The sequence below is a fragment of the Carettochelys insculpta genome, chromosome 1 (assembly GCF_033958435.1).
Source record: "Carettochelys insculpta isolate YL-2023 chromosome 1, ASM3395843v1, whole genome shotgun sequence".
Classification (NCBI taxonomy): domain Eukaryota; kingdom Metazoa; phylum Chordata; order Testudines; family Carettochelyidae; genus Carettochelys; species Carettochelys insculpta.
The window spans coordinates 161,554,206-161,579,022 of record NC_134137.1 but is presented as its reverse complement, the minus strand read 5'-3'; the positions used below and the strand labels follow the sequence as shown (position 1 = coordinate 161,579,022).

Here is a 24,817-nt window from a genome sequence, read left to right as displayed (position 1 = left end):
AGAGCCCAGTAAGCAGTGGTAATGCTGCTAGACAACACTGACCTCCCATTGTCTGGCAAATTCTCTAGTTCAGCACTTGTGAGGGCCTGAGAGTGCCAGAAAATAGAAAGGTCCAACCTTTAGGGTACTCAAAAGCACCCCTTCCTCCTTCATTGCCACATTACTCCTGAAAAAGCTGTCAGAAAGCTAATCAAAACATATTTTGACACCTTGCTGACGTGTACAGAAGAAAGCTACACATGAATTGGTTGTGATAGCCTTGAGTAGTTTTCTTTGGTTTTATGCTGCCATCTACATTGTTGTATCTGAATACCTTCAATATAATAGCATAGTCCCTAGCAGATTTCATGGAGCCTCTTGCACTTCTCACTATATGGGGCAAATTCTGGTTGGCCCAGGGTTTTTGGTTTTTGTTTTGTTTTGTTTTGTTCTTTAAAAGAGTTGACTGGGGTGTAGAACTGTAGTGGACCCACACTGGTTACACTATACTTCAGGCCCTTCATGCTTGCAGGATGTGTAGGGGAGGGAGATAAATGATAAGAAATATTTGGTCCTTAGCCAAATAATGTTATTCTTTATTTCTTGTGCAGCACCCATCTACATGACCAGAAAAGTTGTATTTCTTATTCTCTGAAAGTATTCCATTAAGACTAGATTTGCAATGGCATTTCATTTACACAGCTTACGTGTTTCTGGCAGGTTTGGGTGTTTCTGTCAGAGAGGCGTCTTCCTCCAATCAGCTATGATGCTACTATATGTGATGTGTTGATCTGCTGGCTGCCTATTTTCACGCACACATATTAAACTGGCTTTTTGCCTACTGCTAAGCTGTTTAACCAGTTTGACTAGGTCATAGATAGTAAGCAATGATTAGTTTAGACAGGCAGTCAGTACAACTTAGAAAATAGTCTTTCTTTCAAATGCCTAAACTTTCAGATCTCATGAAAAATCTCCTGGGTGGAAAAAAAGTGTCACCAAAAGAAAAACTCAGTCACGAATAAATCCCATTAAAGAAAAACAAACAAACAAACAAACAAACAAACCAATACACTGATATGGAATAGATGGCAATTCATCAAAGTCACCAAAACATGTGGCTAAGAACAGGGCATGTGATGTTCTTTCATGTTAATTTATGAATAGGGAATGCCTTTCATCCATAAAGATTTCAAAAAGCCTTTAACAATATTATTTTGCAAATTACATATCCATCCATCTAGAGGTATCTGTTTAGTCATAAGTTGTTTAGTCAACCTGACTAAGTCACAGGGGGAGAGACACGTATACACATAAATCATTTCTTTGCCCATCAATGAAGTACAGCCACCTCTGAAATAAAAACTGGCACCAAGTTTTATAGTGCACAGCAATACCACACAACAGCATTAGATAAGGAAGAGTAGAGTAATATCTCCAATTGAAATTACTGAAGCTACAGGAAGAATTCAGGTTAAAAGCATGTAGGTTAAAGGCAATCACTCCGAACCTCCCACCTCAAAAAATCCATAACAAACCCTCAAACCCACACACATAAATGCATTGAGGTACAAGTAAGGAGCATACCTGTTTAGGTTAGCATATCTATTTAGTGGCCCCTCTAAGAACATTCAGACCTCATCCATACTAACTGTGCTGAAGTGATCAGAAAACATTTATTTTTGCCACTAAGGCTGTGTCTACTATTACATTTGATCAAAAAAAAAAAAACCTTTTGTTGTTCACAGGTGCTTTACTCCCCCATCCCCACCCCACCACCATGAATGACAAAATTTTGCCATGGCAAGTGCAAATGTGAATACTGCTTTGTTGGCAGGAATGCTCAATTAACTAAAGTTTTCCCTGGCTCTGTCTATGCTAGCAAGTTCTTTTGGAAAATCCGGCCCTTTTACGAAAGAACATGCTGAGCATCTACACACAAAATGTACTATTTTTATCCAAAACCAAAAGAAGGTGGCTCTTCTTCTGGAAGCCCTCTTCCGCTCCCAGATCAAGAAGAGCACCTTCTTTCAAAAGCTTCTCTTGAAAAAAAGTGTCTGTAAACACGCTGTGGGCCCTTTTTTCCAAAGAGGAGTCCTCGTGGCGCCAGCTTTTCAATTTCTGGGCTGTTCTTTTGAAAGAGCAGGGGCTGTGTGGACGCTCTCTATTAACAGTGATTTGATTTTTTGATCCACTTTTTTGTGTGTGGATGTGCTCTTTTACTTTTTTGGAAGACATCGTTCAGAAGAACTTCTTTTGAAAGATTGTTGTAATGTAGACACAGCCCCTATGTTTGGGGTGGATTATATATTTGTCAACAGAGGGAATATATTTCTACAATGCTTCTACCCTTCAACACATAATTCTTAAAATGTACAAGGAAGCAAAACCTCAAAAACTACAGACATAACAACAAACTAACAGAGAAAATGGGTTCTGGAGCAAGAGGTCTCCCTGGGGTGTTTGTTTGTGCAGGATCTGGGGAAAGAGGTGGGGTGGATCCCTTCACCCTGGGATCCACACCACCTCTTCCCATCCCTGCTCCATTCCATCCCTTCCCTGAAGTCTCTTCTCCTGCTCCGTCCCCACTTCCCCATTCTCCTAAGCCCCCTCCCCTGAGAATGCAGCCCAGGGAATTCATGAGGGAGGGGTGGGGGTTGGTGCTGGCAGCAGGGATTCAGCTGTCCCCATCCTCACTGATGTTGGTGGGAAGCAGCGTGACCTGACCCCAGCCTGCTCTACTCCATGAGCTTATAGCCTTGTTGCTCTGCTTCCGATGCCAGTGAGTGTGGGGGGTGGTTCCACCCCATCCCCTAAGTCCTCTCTCCTGATCATTGTCAGGGATTTTTATCCCCAGGGCATTATCGTCCCCGTGTGTCAGGGGAAACAAGCCTCTGGCTGTGTGAAAATCTATGCAGGTACATGGAAAATCTAAGGTCTCATAGGCTGCCATTTAGCAGCCCCCTCAACGGTCACTCTGAGTCAGTTGGTTTCCCCGGTAACCTGAACTCACGAATTATTCATCAACACAGGTTTGAATCATGTACCTCTGGTTGGCTGGAGGGAAAATTTTTCTAGTACCTTCCAAGCCACCGAGGACCTGTTTGAGAACCAGGTGTGTAGAATCTTGAGCCTTATAAATATGCTAATTGAATCATGAATTATTTATGAACTGATTCTATAAAAGCCAGAGCCCCAGCTCATTCGGGGGCCCTTGGCGACGCGGCTGAGAATGCTGCTAGCCTGCAGAGGAGAGCGTTGGCTGTGGAAAACAGCGCCTGCTGAATCCTCAGGCCAGCCCAGCTGGGCGAAGGAGCTGTCATCACTGTGGCGCCTGTCTCAGCAGTGCCGCCATTGCTCGCTAGCAGTGCCTCACGGCTGAAGGGCTGAGAAGCGTAAGCTTGCTCGTCATCATCATCACAGCCCCAGCGTACACAAGCAGCGAGGAAGCAGCAAGTGGGCTCCTTGGCATACCTGTCGGGTGGCGAACTGGCCCGTGGCTCCGGCCACGGGTACTGCGTACCCAGCAGGGAAACCAGGAGCCCACCAATGCCGCATCACCATCATCGCTGTTCCTGCCACCAATACCATCAGCGCTTACTTCAACGACTTCTGTACTGGACTTGACTATCGGACACAACTCCTCTTCATTGGCTTTGACACTGGATGCAACCAACTTACTTGATTTTGTCTACCGGATAGGACATGTAATACAACTAGACACACACATACACCTATTTAAAAAACACCTGGGACATCGGCATCTCCACTGGGGAAGCAGGGGTTGCACCTCTGTTGCGCGCCGGCCTGACGAGGCGAGCGCTGCCCCCGAGGACCCGACTCACAGAGCTGGGCCCATAAGCCCCAGGCTAATACTAACTTAATATTGACATTCTTGCTCTTGTATATGTTGTGTTAATTATTACTTAGTTGTTAAACACTACAATAGAAATGTTAAGTATAATGTAACAAAGTAGTCTTTAGTGTAATTAAGGGTAGTCTTAAAAAGTAGTAGCTAGTATAATTACATAGCATACCCTAAGATATTTAGTGATAGACTATATTATAAGTACTATTGATCACCCCATCCTAGCTTTGTTGTCCGCATTCCCGTGCTATCACTGTAACCCGGTGAGTAAGCTTAGGGGCGCCCCGGGTTACAGGGCTGGTGTGGACGGATTACCAGGCACCAGCCGGGACTGGGATAGCACCCCGGCCCCAGGGATTGAGGTGGGGAGTAGCACCCCTGTCTACCCACTGGTAGCCTGGGAATCTGGACACTCATTCCCCGCTTCCTATTTCCCTTAATCGATGTATATTTGCATAGAGTAGTATAGTATAGTATAATATATTAGAGTGTAGTTCCCATTAATGTAATTTAGTTAGTGTTAAGTTAATGATATAAGGAATTACTGTTAAGTCATTTTAGTTAATATAGATATATATACATATATACAACATCTTTCTTGTTTAGTTGTGCCCTTCAATAAATCCCCCAGTTTTTGCTTCCTCTAACTGGTGTTCAGTCTCTGCTCTCCCTTGCCGGCCACTGCCTGCCAGCGGGGTTAAGTGAGTTCTAGGTGAAGGTCACGTGCATCACCCCAGGTTCCCTCACTTGTCTGGGGGGTGGGTCGGGTCTGCACCACCGTCCCTCCTTGAGGGTAGGCTCCTGGGGTTACGGACGAACAGCGTGGGGGGGCCTCGTCATCCAGTTGGCTACCTGAGGCTGGCTGGAGCCGCCAAGAGCGGGTGGTGAGGCACCTTTAAGTGGTTTCACTTTTTACTCGCGACAGTCATCAAGGGTCTTGGCAGTGTCTCTTTGGCATTGTGGCCATGTCTATGAGCAGATAGGAATAAGGGGATTTCAAAGTTGGAGGGGTCCTTTTGAAAAGGAACTCTGTTTGGATTTTAGAAAGTTTGCAGCCCCATCATCTCCGGTATTGGCACTCTCACTGCATTTCAGATTTGGGCTAGTGTAGATGTAGCCTGTATGTCAGAAGAATACCCTCAAAACCAGAACAAAGTGCTGTCAATGCCTATTGCCATTCTGGGAGAACTATTCAGAGCAGTGAAGAATGTCCAGGTAAATCTTCAGAGGGGTAGCCGTGTTAGTCTGGATCTGTAGCAGCAACGAAGGGTCCTGTGGCACCTTATAGACTAACAGAAAAGTTTAGAGCATGAGCTTTCGTGAGTTAACTCACTTCTTCAGATGCTGGTCCTGGAAATCTGCAAGGCCAGGTATAAATAGGCCAGAGCAAGGCTGGGGATAACGAGGTTAGCTCAGTCAGGCAGGCTGAGTTGTATTGTCATCAGTAGATCTGGAGGTGTGAACTCCAAGAGAGGGGAAGCTGTTTTTGTATTTAGCCAGCCATTCACAGTCTTTGTTTAATCCTGAGCTGAGGGTATTGAATTTGCAGATGAATTGTAGCTCAGCAATTTCTCTTTGGAGTCTGTTCTTGAAATTTCTTTGCTGCAGGATAGCTACTTTTAAATCTGCTACTGTGTGTCCTGGGAGATTGAAGTGCTCTCCTATGGGTTTTTGTATATTGCCATTTCTGATGTCTGATTTGTGTGCATTTATTCTTTTAGGTAGGGACTGTCCAGTTTGTCCGATGTATATGGCAGAGGGGCATTGCTGGCACATGATGGCATAAATTACATTGGTAGATGTGCAGCTGAATGAGCCCACAATGGTGTGGCTGATCCGGTTAGGTCCTGTAATGATGTTGCTGGTGTGTATATGTGGGCAGAGCTGGCAACGAGGTTTGTTGCATGGATGGGTCCCTGAGATAGAGTGACTGTGGTGCGGTGTATAGTTGCTTGTCAGGATTTGTTTTAGGTTGGCAGGTTGTCTGTGAGCAATGATAGGTCTGCCTCCCAAGGCCTGTGAAAGTGTGGGATCATTGTCCAGGATGGGTTGTAGATCCCTGATGATGCGCTGTAGAGGTTTTAGCTGAGGACTGTAGGTGATGGCTAGTGGCGTTCTGTTGGTTTCTCTCTTGGGCTTGTCCTGTAGTAGGAGGCTTCGTGGCACACGTCTGGCTCTGTTGATTTGTTTTCTCACTTCCTCAGGTGGGTATTGCAGTCTCAGGAATGCTTGGTGCAGATCCTGTAGGTGTTTGTCTCTGTCGGAGGGGTTGGAACAAATGCGGTTATATCTAAGTGCTTGGCTGTAAACGATGGATCGTGTGGTGTGTCTGGGATGGAAGCTGGAGGCATGAAGGTAGGCGTAGCGGTCAGTGGGTTTACGGTACAGGGTGGTACTGATGTGTCCATTGTGTATAAGCACAGTAGTGTCAAGGAAGTGGATCTCCTGTGTAGATTGGTCCAGGCTGAGCTTGATGTTGGGGTGGAAGTTGTTGAAGTCCCGGTGGAATTCCTCCAGAGTCTCCTTCCCATGGGTCCAGATGATGAAGATGTCATCAATGTAGCATAAATAGAGCCGGGGTGTTAGTGGACGAGAGTTGAGGAAGCGTTGTTCTAGGTCAGCCATGAAAATGTTGGCATTCATGCCTTCATGCCTCCAGCTTCCATCCCAGACACACCACACGATCCATCGTTTACAGCCAAGCACTTAGATATAACCGCATTTGTTCCAACCCCTCCGACAGAGACAAACACCTACAGGATCTGCACCAAGCATTCCTGAGACTGCAATACCCACCTGAGGAAGTGAGAAAACAAATCAACAGAGCCAGACGTGTGCCACGAAGCCTCCTACTACAGGACAAGCCCAAGAGAGAAACCAACAGAACGCCACTAGCCATCACCTACAGTCCTCAGCTAAAACCTCTACAGCGCATCATCAGGGATCTACAACCCATCCTGGACAATGATCCCACACTTTCACAGGCCTTGGGAGGCAGACCTATCATTGCTCACAGACAACCTGCCAACCTAAAACAAATCCTGACAAGCAACTATACACCGCACCACAGTCACTCTATCTCAGGGACCCATCCATGCAACAAACCTCGTTGCCAGCTCTGCCCACATATACACACCAGCAACATCATTACAGGACCTAACCGGATCAGCCACACCATTGTGGGCTCATTCAGCTGCACATCTACCAATGTAATTTATGCCATCATGTGCCAGCAATGCCCCTCTGCCATATACATCGGACAAACTGGACAGTCCCTACCTAAAAGAATAAATGCACACAAATCAGACATCAGAAATGGCAATATACAAAAACCCATAGGAGAGCACTTCAATCTCCCAGGACACACAGTAGCAGATTTAAAAGTAGCTATCCTGCAGCAAAGAAATTTCAAGAACAGACTCCAAAGAGAAATTGCTGAGCTACAATTCATCTGCAAATTCAATACCCTCAGCTCAGGATTAAACAAAGACTGTGAATGGCTGGCTAAATACAAAAACAGCTTCCCCTCTCTTGGAGTTCACACCTCCAGATCTACTGATGACAATACAACTCAGCCTGCCTGACTGAGCTAACCTCGTTATCCCCAGCCTTGCTCTGGCCTATTTATACCTGGCCTTGCAGATTTCCAGGACCAGCATCTGAAGAAGTGAGTTAACTCATGAAAGCTCATGCTCTAAACTTTTCTGTTAGTCTATAAGGTGCCACAGGACCCTTCGTTGCTGCTACAGGTAAATCTTAGAATCTTTCCAATGCATATACACTTGAAATTCTAACATACTCCTTGGAGCTGAGGCTAAATAGAGGTATGACAGTAGTGGTGAAAAATCTTATTCATTTGCTATGAAATTATGTTATATATTTTCTTGCTCATCCATCTGTAGGGCATATCAAATGCCAGTTGACTTTGACTTTCAGTATGAAAATGAAGTGAAGAAGAGTGAAGAAGAATCCTGTAAAGATACAAAACAAATTCAGTGTAATATTAAGAATCTGTTCCCCATCCCAAGAGGATACACGAACATACCTGGAAACAAATGAACTGAAACAACAGGAGCGGAGAAGAGGTGCTGGATGCAGGTCAGAAGGAATAATTCAAGCCTGAGGACTTTCCCTGAAATGAGAACTAGGGTGACAAATAATTTGTAACAACTTCTCATGGGCTACGTCTACACAGGCCTTTCCCTTTCGAAAGGGGAATGCAAAAAAGGCAGATCGAAATGCAAATGAGGTGCCAATTCGCATATTTAGTGCCTTATTTACATAATGGCAGCCACTCACCATTCCCAAAGCGCTTTTTTCGAAACCTAAAAGAGCTGCGTAGATGGGGTTCCTTCAAAAGGAAGCCCCACTTTTGAAAGCAACCTTCTTCCTGAAAAAAATTGCATGCTCCTTTCAACAGAGTGGGACCAGTCTAGACCTAGCCTAGCTGGTGGATTTTATTTTGCTTAGTTACTTACTTTGATCTGTGGGTTATCACTTGCTGCCATTTAAATCCTACCTTTTATCCTTAATAAAGCCACTTTTATTCATTATTAAACAAATTGTTATTGGGGCAGAGGGGAAGAGACAAAGGCTGTGCATCTCTCTGTTTCTTCGATAAAGGGAGCAAACAACATATGAGCTTGCTCTGTGTAAAACTTTTATGCAGAATAAGATGGATTTATATGGAGTTCTGGTCCCTTTGGGGCTGTGCACTTGGGTGCTGTGTCAAATCCCTGTGAGTGACCCTTCTCAGAAGTGAGCTGTCCTCTGCATCTTTGTTGCTCTGCTGTGGGCTGTGACCTCAACTTTGTGCCTGTGCTTGAGACAAACCAGAGGTTCTGGCTCGACAGGATGGTGATACACTACAGAAGACAAGTAGGCTGGCTCAGTGGTATGATCAGCCCATCAACTAACAGTCTCAAGAGGTGCTCATTCCAGTATACGCCTGTTGAGTAGTCCTGCCTAGGATGCAAATGAGTGCCCTCTTGTTTCATTGGTCATCAGCCCAAACCTATCACCACAGGGCTACCCTGCATAGGTGCAGCAGCTGGGTTGCTAATAAGGCTGTATTTGGGTTACCATATTTGATTTTCAAAAAAAAAAAAAAAGGAGGACATCCTACAAGGGAGTGTATCTGTATCTACCAACTCACAATGTATTCGTGTACTATATATACACTAGAACACTAATACATGAGTTGGTAGTACAGATACACTCCCTCACAGAGTATCAGAAGGGTAGCCATGTTAGTCCGGATCTGCAAAAGTACTGAGGGCTCCTGTGGCACCTTACAGACTAACAGACACATATGAGCATAAGCTTTTGTGGGCAAAGACCCACTTCATCAGATGAAGGCATCTGACCTGTATCTGACGAAGTGGGTCTTTGCCCACGAAAGCTTATGCTCATATGTGTCTGTTAGTCTATAAGGTGCCACAGGACCCCTCATTGCTTTTCCCTCCCAGAGTTGTCCTCTTTTTCATATGGTAACCCTACAATATCCTATGGAAGGAATGAGAACCAGTGAGCCTTCCCTAGCAACCTAACCAACCCCACATAAAGAGAAAGCACAGAAAATGAAACCCCCTCCAGGCGAGTCCCCCAGGTTACCAATCCTGCAAGACTGCCCTAGGATCTTCAGAAGTTAATAAAATAAAATAAATAAATAAATCATATGCCCTGCGATGAAAGCTCCAGGAATAAGTGCAACCTAAACTGGCCAGTGCACAAGCTCTGCAGGGCCGGGACCTTACGTCTAGAACCCCATCCTGCGGAGCTGCAGCACGCCACCAGCAGGACTTCCCCACCCCAAACACGCAGCCACCGCAGACCGGGCGCGTGCCACCCCTATAGAACGGCAGCTTCGCTAGGGTTCTAAGGTCAACATTCTAACCCTGTCCCGGCTCCAATCGCTCTCCTGCAGCCTATCATCCCCGCCCTGCTACGGCCCTTGTCTTGTCAAGTCTCGCGATAGATGCACCAGCGGCCGGCTGGCCTGGGCGGCGCCATGTTGACACCTAGGTAGAGCGGTCCGGGCCCCGCCCCTTGTCGCGAGGCTGGCGGCCCGGATCCCGGAAGCGCTTTACGGCCGCGCCCCGCGCTCCCTAGCCAGCCCCTCTTCCCCCGCCCCCTTGTGCTGAGCTCGCGCTCCCTGGAGAGCAGCCCCCCCCTCCTCCCCCGCTTCCGCGAGCGGCCGGGGGCTGCCCCGCCGGAGTCAGGAGGAGGGGGCGTCCTGGGCAGCCCCTGCCCCTCCCCCGCGGCCGGCGCCGAGCGAGGGGAGCCGGGCATGCTGCCGCCGCCGCCCCCCAGCGCACGGTAAGCGGGGGAGGCTGTGCCACCGGTGGGGGGGTCGGTGCCCGAGGCTGAGGTGCTGGTGCCTGGTCCTCAGACGGGCGAGGGGGGAGTACACGCTGCCCCCCCCCCCCCCCGCCCGCTGCACAACTTCGGGTTGTGTGACCGGGAGGGGCGGGGGCGCAGCGGCTCTGAGGCGCCTGACCCCGCAGCTGGGCTCCCGGGGTAGCCGCGGCCTGGCTGTGGTCACCCCGCCCTGCCCCCCCCGGCAGGTGGAGGGGCGCTCCTTGCGCCTGATGCAAAGTGCTTGGCTGCTGTTTGGAAATCGCTGTTGGGCAGCGTGTTTACACGTTTTTCAGACGTGCCTGGTCATCCCCGGGGGAGCCCTTCCTGCGCTCGGCTTCTTTTTCCTGCGCTCGTTAAAGGTGCCTGAGAATGACCCGAAGGTAATGTGAAGTTTCAGAAACGTCCTGCAGGGTTTCTTTCTCCCCGGAGAAATGGCCTGGCCTAGGAGCGCCAGGTTGACAGGTGCATTTTCAAAAAGTAAAGCGAGACACTGCACTAATGTTTCTATAAGCCCGCATAGGAACAGCTGTGACGATTGTGTTAACGTTGTGGGTTGAAGTGCTTGTTTGCTATTTATCTCCGCCTCTTTCCAGATCCTACAGTCACAGAGAGGTAGCCCTGTTAGTCTGTATCCAAACAAAACAAACTAGTAGCCATGGAGCACTTTAATGACTAACCAAAATAATTTCTTAGGTGATGAGCTTTCCTGGGGCAGACCCATGAAATAATATATGATAGAAATGTTAGGGTTGTCATGTCAGTTCACTTTCAGCGCAGGACAGTCTCCAGATCTGAAGAAGTGGGTCTGCCCCGCAAAAGCTCAGCACCTAATTAATTATTTTGTTAGTCTTCGTTAGTCTCTCTGATGGTTTGTTTTATTCCAAATATCGAGGAGTCATTTGAAAATGGTAGTTGTTTTTGTAAAGCAAACCTTCAAGTTACATGTGGGTTGTATTCCTGCAACCCCCATGTAACTCAGATTTTCGCACAAGCCTGGGGAGCTGGAAACCAGTCTGCAGCCACAGGCAACATAGCTTTGAGCAAGCTCCTGGCTGCATGGGGGAAGTGAGGCAGGGCCCAGCTTCTGGCTTGGCTTGTGTGATAATGAAAATTGACTCAGGTACTCTTGGTACCTGTGCCGTGGCTGCTGACCCCCGGATCTAGAATATAGCTTTAACAGTAGGTTTCTTTGTTAAACTCTAAGAAAACAACTTGATATTGGCATATTTTATTACAGGTGGCCTTGGCATAGAAATTTTCAGTATTCATGAAAAATAGCATGTTATAGTGATAGTAGGTACTGGACACTTTATTAATTAAGTCATTCTGTTGTTTCTAGTTCAAGTTGATAATTTACTGGGTAAGATGCAGGACTTAACAGGTAAAATTTTGTAGCCTGTATTATAATAGGAGATCATATTAGGTAGTTATAATGGCCTAACATCAGTAGTAGGTTGTAATATTCCTAGAAAGTCATTTTATTGCCTCAGGTTTATTTAAGCTTAAAACATCATTCTAAGCTTAAAAATAATTCTGTAAAACTAGCATGCAGTATTTTTATTGTATGTCATATTCTGTATGATTTTCTCAATTTGCAAGTAACCATTTTTTCCTGTGCTGAACCTGGTATTGGAATCTAGCAAGTTGGTTTCTTTCCTGTTTCTTCGTGATCACATTTAATAATATTTGGCCTGCAAAATCAACCAGAAATAAACCAGTTTGGTTTTTGAATCCTGGAGTGAGTTAATAAGTCGTCTTAATTTTATGTTATGTCCCCTTTGATACGGAAACAGAATTGACAATAAACCCTATTTTTATGAATTAAAAGTTCAGACTAAAACTTGTACTTGCAATCATATCTCTAAGTTGAAAAACATTGAGGGGGAGGGTGTGCATGCGTGCCTGCGTGCTTACATATTTATGTTACGGAGCGTTGGTCTGTTTTGTCACTCCTCTTAAACAGTAAGAGCTAGGACCACTAAATTCAGTATACAGTGGTCCCTCCATTTATGCAAGAGTTCCATTCCCATGCAACCTCGCATAACCTGAATTTCACATAAATCTGGGGAGAGGGAGGGGTGGGGCTTTTCCCCTGGCATAATTCACTTTCTGCAGCCAGGGAGCATCAAGAGCACTTGGAGCTTCTTTTGAAAGGCAAATTCTGGGGTGCGGGGGGCAGTTGGGGAGGGTTAAGCCTGGTGGTGGGCTGGGGCCATGGCAGGGGGGAAGGGGGTTAAGCCTGGGGTGGGTTAGGGTTGCAGGGTGGTGGGGGGGTGGAGTTGAGCTGGAGTTGTGCGTGGGTGGTGAGCCAGGCTGCAGGGGGTTGAACCGGGGTGGGAGGATGGAACTGGAGCCCCACGCGGGGGTTTGAATTAGGTTGGGGGGCGGGGGAAGGGGGGTTTGAACCAGGGCTGGAGGGTGGAACCAGGGCTGCGGTTGGTGGGGGGAGGAATGAGCCAGAGCTGGCCGGGGGTTTGAACTGAGGCTGGGGGGGGTGGGGGTGGGGTTGATGCGCTGGGTGAGCTGGAGCCGAGAGTGGGGCTACAGGGGTGGGGGTGGGGTTGATGCGCTGGGTGAGCTGGAGCTGAGAGTGGGGCTACAGGGGTGGGGGTTGAATGGGGGCTGCGTGGGTGCAGGGCTTTTGAGCCAGGGTGGGAGTGGGGAGTGGGATTGTGAGTTAAGTGCAGCTCGAAATCATGTGCTTCAAGGGTTTACTGTACAGATTCCTCTTAAAGCGATGCTAAAGTTTGGTGGCGACAGGGAGACGGGATCTGCCTGGAATAGGATTGTGTCTTATAAAACCAAAGAGAAAAAAGACAGAATCACTAAATCAAGTACAGTTCTCAAAACTGATGTAATGGAGTGAATGTTGAAAGAGACTGAACTATGATGATCCAGAAAAATTGGATGAACGTGGGATAGGATTGCTTCTCCATAGACCTTACAGAACACAGATAAAATGGAGAAATTTGGAGTAGTGCTATGTTTTGCCACAACTAAATCAATGCTTAAGCTTTGAAAATCAGAAGAAGATGTTATTAAAATCAAATTGACTGACTGTAGCCCGTTTTGTTAAAACAGCAGATTGTAAGAGTTTATATGAGTGAAGATTAAAATAAACTTAGTGGAATTTCCATTTTAAAAGTATTTATTAAAAAATTAAATGGACAGTTTTAAAAATTACTGTTTTTAAGAAATACAAAATAAAACTTAACTTAATAAAAATAACATTATTTTTGAAAAAACACCATTTTTTAAATGAAGCGTCCATGGTTTCTTTTTATTTTCCAAAGGTTGGGGGTGGGGGAGACTTACCTGAGTTAGGGATTTGAACAACATCGAGTAAGCCTGCAAGCATAATTAATAAATCATTTGGAATATAAATATTATACTTGCATTTCAATATACAGTGTATAGAACAGCATAAATAAGTCATTGTATGAAATTTTAGTTTGTACTGTTTTTTCTGGTTCTTTTTATGTCACCTATTGCAAAACTGAGCAAGTATCTATTCTAGATGCAGTCACTGAAGGACCTCTGAACACCCACAAGGATACATGTGCCCTTGGCTGAGAACTGCTGTTTTAATGTATACTTGACACTTCGATTTCAGAAATTTGCAACTGGTGCGGCTTTCTTGTTAGTGGTAGTAAAAACTGAATGAAAGCAGTAGGGTAGAGTTGAAGAGTACATGGCTATGCTGGATAAAGAAGAAATGTATGATGCTGGTATAGGTATTATAATTCAGTATTTCTGGAAAACTAAGTCTTTAATGTTTTACCGTTCTTTTCCCCTTGTACCTGTATAGAGTGGAGTTTCTCAGGTCTGTTTTCCCCTGAGTTTACTGAATGTTTAATTAACCCAGATCTAATAGTTGAGCAGGCTTCTTCACAATTTAAAACAATTTTTATAAAATGATAGAATTTGTGCAGTAATGTTCAGTTGCTTGCAAATACAGTTTGCAAAGTAAGTAGACGTCACAGAATTTTGTGCTTCAGGTTTTACAAACCAGGTTGATCAAGAAGCTGTGATATATTTTTTTTCTTAAAATTTTCCACAAGTATTGTCAGACAGTGATTAATAGAGCACTGGAATAAGAGTTCAGTGGCTTGACCCAATAGTATAAAAACGAATGACTGACTGCTTGACTGGGTGAAAATATTCTTACAGCACTATATTTAAAACCTGAACTGTGATTGTTGTGGACTTTTTGAAGTCCACCCTGGAGATTGCTGTCCATGTTCTCCGTTGCTGTAGACAGTAGATGTGTTGAAAGTGGCAGTAGACCATTTATAGGAAAGCAGTAAAAGAAATCAGACTTTACTTTTTGAGTGTAATTCAGGGAAGGAGGGAAAAAAGAAAACCCTCTTGCAGTAATTTTTTGTATTCTTTTTGTAATTTTTACACCTCCCAGACTGTTAAAAATGAGCATTTTAGTCTCCCTATTTTGTCTCTAAACCAATCTTAAGTTTTTATTCTTTCTTTCCTATGACTGGCTTATTTCCCTCCAGGTAAACTTCAGTCCTACAGGCAGAGCTTTTATAAGTTCTTGTAAAATTCTGGGGAGAAACTGGCTCTCACTTCATTTGTTTTAATTTTAATTTACATTTTTATGATAGGTGATCCAATAAAATACTGTTCCATGAAAACTAAAAATATGTTGACTTGCTTTTTCATTATTCCAGGAAATCTAAATTCTCAGGATATAAACATACGTTAAAGAGAATCTTGTGGTTGTTTGTTTTTATATGGTGGTTGTGCTAAATGTTAGGCTGCTCAACATAATGCATGATCAGTATGTGTGTACAGAGCATACATCATTTGAAGACTTACTGTGTTTTCTTCAAGATGAGGTTTAATATGTAGTGGTCAAATGGTGCTGTTAGTGTTTCACCCTATTTCTGTCAACAGGTTAGGAGGACCACTTTAGAACATTGCATTCAAGACATAAAATTAGTTTTCTTTGACCTCAAATCATCACAACAGCTGTCTGGTAAAAGAGTTTGTTAAATTTGTGTAGGTCTTCCTGAAATATAGTACGGCTTATGCTATTTCTTGTCATCGTCACAACCTTGTTCATCATTGCTATCTCTATCAAGTATATGGCTTACTACAGTCTTCATGGCTTTGGCACGTACAGAGTTCTGTCTGTTCAAGGTAGATTGTTCTGACTACATACTCAGCTGTTTTTCTTTTAAAAGCATTTTTCGTGGTGAGTTAGTTGTGGGTGTGTTCTGTCTTTTGAATGCTGCACACTGCATAAGTGACTGCTTTAAGGGAGTTCAGTGACTTTTCCTTCCCATGCTTCAGTGATATTTCTTGTGATTATCTAGTCTTGAAATACCTCCCTGGCCATTGAATGAAAGGTATTTTTTCCATCAGTGCTCTCTTTGTGGATGTCTGTGTTTATCTTCTTCCAGGATGAGATTTCAACCTGCAGGGAGTGGTACAAGTCAAATAGAAAGATACCAAATAAAGTTTTGCAGTGGTAGTGGTGAACAGCCACAACACATCTCATGCTTCATGCAGAGTCCATGAGGGTGTGTAGTACGTCAGTTAAATTTGGGGATTCAAGCTTCTGGTGTATGAGTGATGGTTTTGGAACTGTTAAATACTGTGCATTCCTCCATTGAGACACCTTCAAATGCTTTCCAAAAGGTGATAGTCTTTGCTCTCTGAATGCGTGCTACTTCAGTGGATTGGTGCAGGAGTTTGTCCTTTGTCTGTTGGGCAGCTCCTTTTGTGTCCCTCTGTGATGAACTGATTAAGAATAAAACATTCTGAGGCTACTATGTTAGTTATTTCAGACTGGCATGGCATTATACCTCTTGTTCACTTGCAAGCTGTTAAGTTCACTTGCAAGGAGAACACCCACAAAGCATTTGGGTGACTTGTAAATTCCTGCTTCAGATTACTAACAGCTAGTATAAAATTGCTTAATATTATTGTACTGTATAGAACAATGGTAAAGTTGCCTTGTCCATGAGGTGCATGGAATGAAATTGCAGAATCATAGTTTTAGTAGGGTGTTTTGTTAAGTGTTGCCTGTAATTTGCAACTCAAATAGCCTACAGTTTCTATACATGAAAGAAGTATGGCTTTATATCTTTCTAGCTTTTGGAACAGAGAGAAGAGCTATTTTATTGTATGTAAATAAAATGCAATGTCATGAGGTAATTGTATTGTTGCAGTATAACTAGATGATTCTGTTTTGATTCAATTTACTCAAGTAGGAAGAAAGGCATACAATAAATTCTGGACTTTTTTTTTTTTTCTATGGACCCCGATTCAGGGGACTTTGGGAAAGTCCTCCAGTCCCAACGTGGTTGTTCCCCAAGTCTGCTTAACTGGGGGCCGTAAAACCCTAAATCCCATCCTCCAAAAAACTAAGGTGGCTTACCTGAGCTGCTGCTGCTGGACCCTCTACTGTGGCCTGGACTGCCACTATCGGAGCTGCCACACTTTCCTCCCACCTGTGTTGGACATGTATGTGGGCAGACAGCACTATGGCATGGCAGCTCTGGCAGTGGAGCCACTCCAGCCACGTGGTGGCAGATTGGCAGCTCCAGCCCTGTGCCGCAGTCTCCAGTGGATCCTCCAGTGGCTCACTGGCATTTTTTATTTTTTAAGTTTTGGGGGAGCCTGGTGGGGGTGAGTGAGCAGTAAACCCTCTTATTTAATGGACTTTAAACTTTAATGGACACCTTCCCCCCCATTAGTCCATTACATCTCGAGGGTTTGCTGTGTCATCTAATAAATTACATCCTTAACAATGAGGCATTCCATAGATGTTGTTCTGCAACATCAGCTCCTCCTTGAAGCACTTCCTTCCCTAGTTAAGTTGGTCTTTGCAAAAGCTTCTGTGTTATGAAGCTTGTTGTCAGTCTTTTTTCTCAGGCAAACAATGCAACAATTACTTACTGTAGGATGTGTGCTTTATGGTCACTGTACCAGCAGGTAAACATGATGCTCTCTGATCAGGTCTTTTTTTCTTTCCTGGGTTCAGTACATCTCTGTTTGCTGATTCAGTTTGTGTGTTTCTGAAGGCAGCCTCTGGGGTAGAATATTGGGAACAAATTAGAAAACGCATCCAGTATACACTTTTACAGTTTCTCTTCTGACTTCTGCTCTCTGCATTACAGTATACTGTTCCGCACTGGTGGCTTCGGCAATTTTGCATTCTTTTGATTTTCCTGACAAATAACACAGTGCAATATGTTTTTCACTTTGATATAAACTTTAAGGGGCTTTTCCTGCATGTCTTTGTATACTATAAATTCCCTGCAGAGGTAACATTTCCGAAGTAATCTGTTGGCGTTAGCACTAGCACTGTTTTTCATGTTGTACAAATAATACACAGTTATGTTTAAAATTATATATCTTTAGATTTTCAGTACCAATATAGCCATTTTTGTTTAGTGAACACTTTGAAGCCCGTAATGAAGCTGTATATTGTCTTCTTTAACATTAATATTGATGTTTGCCCAAATGTCACTGCATTAGAAAGCTAATTTCCAAACTATTTCAAAAGCAATACTGTATGTATAGGGAATTACACATTAAAATCTTCCATCAGCCAGGTTAGATTTTGTTATATAAATATTAAAATGGTGAATTATATTAGAAATTCACATGTTTATATCTACCCATTATGCAGTACAACCTGAGAGTAGGCATTCTACTGCTACTGGTGCATATATTTCAATAGGACATTAATCTGATCAGCAAATTGCAATTGAAAATTATCACTTGTCAGATACCTTGATAAATAATAATGTGCAGTGCAAAACCATTTCATGTTTATAGATTGCAAAATATTGATATGCATTTTTCCCACACAATAATTGGCTTTATTTCTGAAAAAAAATTGACTATGCAAAGCTGATAAAAGTATTTTACTATGTTTGTTCATCAGAGCTATCAAACATCACATTAAGACATTAATTTTAACTGAAACAGTAAAAATTGTAGTCATCATTTTCCAATGATTCTGGAAAATATACTTTCACATTTTGGGTAAAGTTGTGTTGTCTTGCCTACAGGTTTATTCGTGTCGCTTGATGGCACCACATCATATTACATAGAACCATAGGCCTGGAAGGGGCTTAAATATATAAATCACATATGGTATGTGTGGAGATGAGTGCATTCAACTTGAAAAGTATGTTGCTTTTTGAAGAGCTGACATGCTTATGTGCTTTGGGGATGCCCTAAAAGTACATTTGGTTTTGGGAAGAAGGGGCTTTTGAAATCCAGGGATGGGGGTGTCCTTTCAAAATGCCCACGTCCACACTGGCAGCATGTTTTGAAAGCAGCACTTTCAAAATGCGTGTGGCTGCCATTATGGTAATGAGGCACTGCATATGCATAGCAGCACCTCATTAGCAGCTACCAAAGTGGCTCATTAGCATCCCCCTTTCAAAAAAGGGGGTGCTAGTGTAGCCATGGCCTCTGTGTGCTATGAAATTTTGTCATTTTCTCCCTACTGCGGTTCTTTGCAAAGCCACTGCAGGGATATGGGAGGATTGATGGCTCTGCACCAGTTAGGGATCAAGGATCAAAGCTGCCTTAGTCTTAGGTGACGCAGGGTTGGTCAGTTCCGACCCTGCAGGAGCCTGTTTGTGCTGGGGGGGGCAGCTAACATACTGCTTCCCGGCCCAAACGGGCTGGTGAAGAGCCTGCTGCCTTGCCCTCTTGTCACTGGGGGGTGGGGGGTGAAGGTGGAAGTCTGTTGGAGCTGGTACATAGTTTAAATGCCACATCTTATTTAGCATTGACATTGTGGAATAAGCATATGTTGGCTGCATATATTTGCTTGTCAGTTTTATGAAATAACTTTCTGCTATATAGCTGAATTTTATGGTTTGTCTATATTTCACTTAAATGCTTGTGGCTAGTTCCTATCGGCTAACTTAGCTTCATATGGCTCAAGATGTAGGGCTGTAAAAATGGGCTTGAGGTGGAGTTGAGGCTCTGAGACTCTCTCCCAGTGTTGAGCTCCAGTCTAAGCCCAAAGGTCTGTACAGCATGTTTTCGGCCTCAGAGCCTGACCCTTGTGAGCCTTAGTCAGCGAATCCAGGCCCGCTAGCAGATTTTATCCTTGTAGACCCCAAGTGACTTGAGGATTTAAGCCTTGTTGACAATTGATGGGACATAAGATATTGAATAATTCCCATTATTAGCTAATGGGACTTAAGAACTTTAGACGATTTTACCTGTGTGCCTCTCTGGCCTAGACCACTGACTGATGGATGTCTTATCAAAAACAAAGCCCAAAAGTGGTTTAGCTGTCTATGAGTATAGTATAGCTAACTGTTTCCTCTTCCCAAGGGGAGAGAACCACCATATGGGGCCCTAAGGGTACAGGAAACTCTCTAAGGACCTTCATCAGATTAAAGAAATAATACTAAGGAGTCTTCGTCACCACCTGTTGGTATGGCCAGCCTACAATGGCCACCTTTTCTTTAGTGCAAGTGATAGGACATCAGTCCATCAACTGGGATCTCTCCATTTAGAGGTGTGAAATATCTCCATGTGTAAAGTCTCCTTTTCTTTTGGCAGTCTCTGGTAGCTCGCATCCCTAAGTATCCAGTCATGAGAACCACTTGTCTGAGCAAAAATCCTTTCCTTCAGTGTCTCAACAGGAGGAACCTAAGTTACAGACATTTCTTGAAAGGACGTACAAGCACAGGGTCTAAGTGTATGTCTACACTTGGGAATGAAGTCAGATTTGTTAGTCAATTTTTTAACACTAGATTTTATGAAGTAGAGGTTAAGTGTTCTGACCAGCTCGGAAAATTGAGTTAGTGTGTCCCCACATGGTTGACTGAATCCAAATGTGTTAGCAGTGCCTTGTGGGCACCTATCCTACAGGTCCTGCAGCCTTGTTGCAATTTGGGATTTTGAGCTGGTGTCTAACGGGGAAAAAAGTTGTCACAAGTGGTTCTTGGTTTATGATGTCATAATTCCAGAATGCATTTTCCTCCCATTCCCTTTCTAGCTGTAAAAAAAACAGCATTTTTGCACGTTTTTTGTCTTGACTGCCAGCTGCTGTTACAGACACTAACCTGGATCCTCATACACTTCAAAGTTTGATGCAGTGTTTTTTGCTCAGTTCCCACACTGTGATGCAGTATGTTCTGAACATAATGCCCATGCTGTATAAGCACATTGTTTCCGAGGGAGTTGATGGACATGAATCTCTGAAGAGGAGAGCCACAGAGTTTCTGGCAGCACTGGAATCACTTTATACCATGGTGCATAGGTTGTGGAACAACAAAACTAGCAGAGACTGGTAGGATTGCATTGTTTTGCAGTCATAGGATGACCAGCCGTGGCTGTGAAACTTCTGCATGCATAAGTCCAGTTTCAAGGAATTTAGTGAAGTTCTGTCTCCCGCCCTGAAATTCAGCGATACCAGAATGAGACCTGCTATGACAGTTGAGAAATGTGTGGCAATTGCTCTTTGGAAGTATGCAGTGCCAGACAGGTACAGGTCAGTGGGCAATCAGCTTGGAGTGGGCAGATCTATGGTGGAGGCTGTTGTTATACAGGTAGCTCAGGCAATCAACATGCGTCTTCTGTGGAAGATGGTGACTCTGGGGAATGTGCAGGAGATAGTGGACAGATTTGTTGCCCTGGGGTTCACTTATTGTGGTGGGGCCATAGATGGAATGCGCATCCCCATCCTGGCACCAGGCCATCAGGCCTCAGAGTACATTATCCTCAAGAGGTACCTTTTTATGGTGCTGCAGGCATTGATAGATCAAAAAGGTCATTTCACCGACATCAACCTGGGGTGGTCGGGATGGGTGCACGATGAGCAAATCTTTAGGACTTCACATCTGTTTAGGGTGGTACTTTCTTCCCAGGCCAGAAAATTAACATGGAGGGTATGGAAATGTCCATAGTGTTTTTGGGTGTCCCTTCTTACCCCTTGTTCTCTTGGCTCATGTGAAGCCCTGCACAGGTGCCTTGGACACCAGTAAGTAGCTCTTTAACTACAAGTAGAGGAGGTGCAGAATGGTGGTAGAATGTGCCTTTGGCCATTTAAAAGCCAGATTGAGGTGCCTTCTGACCCCCTGAAACCTCAGTGAAGAAAACACAACCTTCGTCGTTGGGATGTATTGTATTCTTCATGACATTTGCGAGGCGTGGGGGGAAAGTTTCATTCCTGCATGGTGGGCTGAGGCAGAGATCCTGACTAGAAATTTTAATCAACCGTCCCCCAGGGGAAAACAGGAAAGCCCAGAAAGATGCTCTGAAAATCAGGGATGCCTTGAATGCTAAGTTTGTAAATGAGCATGAAGGGCATTAACAATTATCCCCCCAACCATGCTGTTTCCTTGTCCTTTATGAAATGCCCCTATCAAATGTGAGACCACCACCACCACACACCCAACCCCCCCAAAGCATATTAACCAATAAACAAAACTTTTTTCCCAATAAATAATGTCTTATTTAGTGGTTGCTAATGGAAGAGTGGGGGGTATGGGGGAAAACGGATAATAAAGTCAGACTTATTCAAAGGTTAGGCTTCTGGTAGGTGTTGATTTTTGTGGGGCTATGAAGCATGGCTCTCCATGGCTTTCCTCCCTTTGCTCTGGATCCCCAGTGAGAGGAAGGTGCCAAATGTGTGGAGGGATGAGGTATGGTGGGGCATCGATTGGATGGGGGATTCAGTGTGGGCTGACTGGGTTGAGGGAGGTCTAAAATGATGGTGTCCAGAGTGACTGGGGGTGCGGTGCCCCCCCCCGTGTGAGTGGCTGGGGGCGGGGGAAATGAATGAGGGTAAAGGTGGCATGTATCGGTGGTGCCTGGAGTGGGCTGAGGATGCTGTGCCTCTCCAAAGGGGAAAGTAATGTGTACAGTTGGGGGGGCTTGCAATGGGGCTTTTATGGAGGGTGGGTGCATGTGCATGATTCACTTAATTTTATCAAGCACAGCTTCAGTTAATGCAGAGGTTGCAGATTGTGATTTCTCTCAGTGAATTAATTAATTCTGTCTACTTGTGCATAAAGGATGTGACTGAGTCGTGCATTCATTCTTGAGAGTCCATTTTTTTTCTTCAGTCACAGAGCTGTTTTCTCCTTTGTGACTACATCAAAATAATTTTCCAACTCATCATGGGTCATCTTCCTCCAACATTTGATGCAGCCTCTTCTCTGCTGGACTGGGCCCTCTTTGTCTTTTGCCAGAGTCGTTTGTTGATAAAAACAAATTTAGAATATTAATATAATTAGCAATAGCACCATTTTTATCTGTACTCAGAACAATGACCATAGTGACAAATAATGTCTGTCTGTCTCTATGGAAGAACATTGCAACTGCAAGGCCACTGTGGTTACTCTTAAGACTGATGAATGCATGATTCCAAGCAGAAAGATTTCAGGGTTCACCCTCAACACTTTGGTAAGCTATCCTCTGTTCATGGGGAAAAAATTTTTAAAGCAACCCTGTGGGGGGTGCACGGTGTATCCCAAGGATGCTTGCCCATTGGGGGAGTTGGTGGCTGCACTGTGGCATTCTTGAAAGCACACTTTCCTGAGGGGCAATAGAGGTTGTCTGGAGTGCATGCTGCTTAAAGTAGTGCCTGGATTTTAAAGTGGCTGCTTCTGGAGATCCGTGAGTTTTGCTGTGCAGTGGGAAGGTCACAGGCAAAAAATCATTAGTGACTCACAAAACTTCCTAGGCATTCTAGTGGCCAAACAAGACATAAGCCTTGTCACACTAACAAAAAGGGATAAGGAAAGATTACTCGTTCTGTCCGGGTAGCATGTTGGAAAAATTTCAAGAATGCTGTGTGGGGCCATGCTTCCAGATCACTTAGTGGTGGCTTGGCATGGTATGGGGTGTAACTGTGGGAGCAGGAACAAGACACGTCTTCCCAGAAATCTCATGAGGAGAATCCACGGGTCCCTCTCTAAGACCTTCAGCTTTTTGTCGAAACAAGCTCTGCGCTCCATCCCTAGACATATTAACAAGCTGTTCTAAGGGAAAGAGGAATAGACCCTCCACCCCACGATTACAACATACTGTTATCAGTAGGGGAAAAAAGCATACTTACAGGAAGTGCCCTCTCTAGGATCAGGGTTGGCTCTGAAACCACCTCCTGAATTAAGGGGATGGGAACCACGGGCTCCAGCTATACAAACAACTCTTGGCTTTCAGCATCTACTTCTATGCGAGAATGGACCTCACTGTCATCCACCCCTTCTATATCAGGATGCGCTTCAGCATCCTCCCCTCAAACATAGGAGTTTGTGACTTTTGGAGGAAGAGTTTGCATCTGTCTCCAGAATAGTGTGAAGCTCATTGTAATATCGGCATTTCTGGGGAGATGTCCAAGACTGATCGTTGTCTGTCTTGCATTTCTGGTACCTCTGCCTCAGCTCCTTGATCTTTACATGGCACTGCTGTACCCTTTCTCAATCATGCCTTGTGAAATTTTTGCATAAATATCAGCATTCCTTTTGCTGGATTTCAGCTGGATGAAAATAGCTTCTTCGCCCCACACTGAGGTGAGGTCCAGGATCTCCTGATGACTCCATGCTCAGGCCCTTTTGGAATCCTGGAAAGTCAAGGCTACAAGCTGTGCTAGGTGCGCTGCAGAGATATGATCCATACATCTGCTCACTATGCCGGCCAGAGAGGAAAGGAAATCTGATCAAAATTCCCGGGCTGATGACCACTGCATTCTGTCACCTACTTCCAGCTCATGTGGAAAGCAGCAGGGGTGGAGCGATGACCAGAAAGACACCTCAAGGGACATTGTGGGATAGTTTAAAGGGTAATAAAATCAATTTCAATAATGCTGCCATCTCCACTTGTATAGTTGAACTTGCTAATTGAACTTCTTAAGTTACTTTGGGGGGAAGTCAGCATTACAAAAGTCTACCTTGGAATCCCTTAAAATCGACCTATTGAGCACTGGGGTGTAGATGGATAGCTTATAAAATTGAACTTAGACCCTTAAATTCAGTTTAATCTCCTGGTGAAGACCAGGCCTAAGAAAGGAACCAAACATCCAAAAAAAGCGTGTTCTGAGAAGTCCAGGCACTTTGAGGCATCTGACTCTTGAATGGATCTGCTAAGAGGCATCTGTTCTAACTCCCCATCTCTGTTTCCACTTGTATGAGGTCTTGAGCTTACTTTCCTCATTTCTATTCAGAGTCACAATCTCTTCCAGCCCTCTGCCAAAGAATTCAGGCATGCTGTCTGAGCAAGATGCAGTAGAAATGCAGGTTAACCTGGATTTTGGTATTTGAAAAGATAAAATATCAAACCCCCACTCCCCTTTTCCTCGAAACTTAAAATGCTAGCTAACTCTACTGTATAAGTAAAAGAGAAACGGTAGTACTGTGCATCATCACAATTTACTCTCTTTGAAACCTTTCTGACTGCATCCCAAATTGGATGAGAGAATCTCTCTCATGTAGTCATGCTGATCTGATGAAATCTTCTTTTCTGTTAGCAGTAGTGCTGCAGTTAAAAAGGAACAGTAGTTAAATAGCTGCAGCATTATTTACCACAATGTGTAGAAAGAAAAATATTCTTATGTTTGCCTCCAAACAGATCACAAAATTTGAAATCCCATTACTGTGAATTTTGTTG

General features: G+C 44.3%; 1 protein-coding gene across 3 annotated transcripts in view; it reads left to right on the top strand.

Annotated features, from left to right (window-relative positions):
- The first annotated feature begins 9,941 nt into the window (after nt 1-9,941).
- The window catches only part of TAB3 (TGF-beta activated kinase 1 (MAP3K7) binding protein 3), a 75,984-nt gene continuing 61,108 nt past the window's right edge, over nt 9,942-24,817 (top strand). For all 3 annotated transcript variants that reach the window (XM_074994516.1, XM_074994506.1, XM_074994497.1), the window contains exon 1: nt 9,942-10,162. The gene's annotated coding sequence lies outside the window, so the exon portion shown is untranslated. The remainder of the gene's footprint in view (nt 10,163-24,817) is intronic.